This window comes from Lathyrus oleraceus, chromosome 4 (genome assembly GCF_024323335.1).
Source record: "Lathyrus oleraceus cultivar Zhongwan6 chromosome 4, CAAS_Psat_ZW6_1.0, whole genome shotgun sequence".
In the NCBI taxonomy this organism is placed as follows: Eukaryota; Viridiplantae; Streptophyta; class Magnoliopsida; order Fabales; family Fabaceae; genus Lathyrus; species Lathyrus oleraceus.
This window is the reverse complement of record NC_066582.1, coordinates 195743740-195745713: the sequence shown is the minus strand read 5'-3', so window position 1 is coordinate 195745713 and position 1974 is coordinate 195743740. Positions and strand designations below refer to the sequence as shown.

General features: G+C 40.3%; 1 non-coding gene across 1 annotated transcript; it reads left to right on the top strand.

Annotated features, from left to right (window-relative positions):
• Positions 1 to 1544: 1544 nt before the first annotated feature.
• On the top strand, positions 1545 to 1651 carry LOC127077794 (small nucleolar RNA R71). The gene has a single exon (XR_007787567.1). It is a non-coding gene; the product is annotated as a small nucleolar RNA R71 (small nucleolar RNA).
• The last annotated feature ends 323 nt before the right edge of the window (positions 1652 to 1974 follow it).

Below are 1974 nucleotides of genomic sequence, written 5' to 3'. Positions count from 1 at the left end.
CAGTTGCTAAGAACGGTCTTCCCAGTATAATGGGTGTAACTTCATCTTCTCTAATATCCATAATTATAAAATCAGTTGGAATGTAGAATTGACCTATGCGCACTGGAACGTTTTCAAGAATTCCTACAGGATATTTTACGGAACGATCTGCTAGTTGCACAGACATTTTAGTTGGTCTTAATTCTCCCATTTCAAGTCTCTTGCATATGGATAAAGGCATAACACTAATACCGGCTCCTAAATCACATAAGGCTTTGTCAATGACAAATTTTCCTATGTGACAGGGTATAGAGAAACTACCTGGGTCTTTAAGTTTAGGAGGCATATTCTGTATTATAGCGCTACATTCAGCAGTAAGTGTAACGGTTTCGCTATCTTCAAGTTTCCTTTTATTAGAAAGAATTTCTTTTAAAAACTTGGCATATGAGGGCATTTGCGTAATAGCTTCTGTAAATGGAATTGTGACGTTTAATTGTTTTAGTAGGTCGACAAATTTTTTAAATTGGCCCGCATCTTTGGTTTTAATAAGCCTTTGAGGGTAAGGGATAGGTGGTTTATAAGGTGGTGGAGGTACATAAGGTTCCTTCTTTTCTACGGTTTCTTTATTACTCTCTGCCTTTTCCTTAGGTTCACTCTCCTCAGTTGACCTTTTAGAGTTTTGGTTTTCTATCCTTGGGTCAGACGGTCCTTCCACTTCCGTTCCACTTCTCAGTATAATTGCATGAGCGTGGCTTCTTGGGTTAGGTTGGGGTTGGCCAGGAAATGTACCAGTTGGGGCAACGGTAGGCGCTTGTTGTTGAGCTACTTGTGATATTTGCGTTTCCAGTATTTTGTTATGAGTAGCCAGGGCATCTACTTTACTTGCTAGTTGTTTAGTTTGTTCGCCAGTGTGTACATTCTGGTTTAAGAAATCTTTATTGGTTTGATGTTGAGAAGCTATAAAGTTCTCCATCATGATTTCCAAGTTGGATTTCCTAGGGGTGTTATTGTTAGATGTAGATGGGGTCGGCTTCTGATATCCCGGAGGTATAGCTGGGGCTTGATTTGGAGATTGTCCAGGTGCGTATAGAGCATTATTACTTTTGTATGAAAAATTTGGATGATTCTTCCAATTTGAGTTATAGGTATGCGAATAGGGGCTTCCTTGAGCATAGTTTACTTGCTCTGCTTGGATTCCTGTTAGGAGTTGACAATCTGCAGGAGTGTGACCTTGGATTCCACAGACTTCGCAATTTTGAGTTATGGCAACTACTGTGGCTGGAGGTGATACATTTAAACTTTCAATTTTCTGGACCAGAGCATCCACCTTTGCATTAACATGATCAAGGTTACTTATCTCGTACATGCCAGTTTTCGTTTGAGGTTTTTCCACCATTGTTCGTTCGGTTCCCCACTGATAGTGGTTTTGAGCCATGCTTTCGATAAGTTGGTAAGCGTCTGCATAAGGTTTGTTCATTAGTGCACCACCTGCGGCGGCATCTATTGTTAACCTCGTGTTGTATAGGAGACCATTATAGAATGTATGAATTACTAACCAGTCTTCTAAACCATGATGTGGACAAAGTCTCATCATGTCTTTGTATCTTTCCCATGCTTCGAAAAGAGACTCGTTATCTTTCTGTTTAAATCCATTTATTTGGGCTCTTAACATAGCTGTTTTGCTTGGCGGAAAATATCGAGCAAGAAAAACTTTCTTCAACTCGTTCCATGTGGTGATAGAGTTGGAAGGAAGAGATTGAAGTCATCTTCTAGCGCTATCTCTTAGTGAGAAAGGAAAAAGACGAAGTCGAATTGCCTCTGAAGTGACACCATTAGCTTTAACAGTATCAGCGTATTGGACAAATACGGATAAATGAAGGTTAGGATCCTCGGTAGGATTCCCAGAGAATTGGTTCTGTTGCACTGCCTGTAACAGTGAAGGTTTGAGTTCAAAGTTGTTTGCCTCGATTGCGGCTGGAGCAATACTTGAATGCG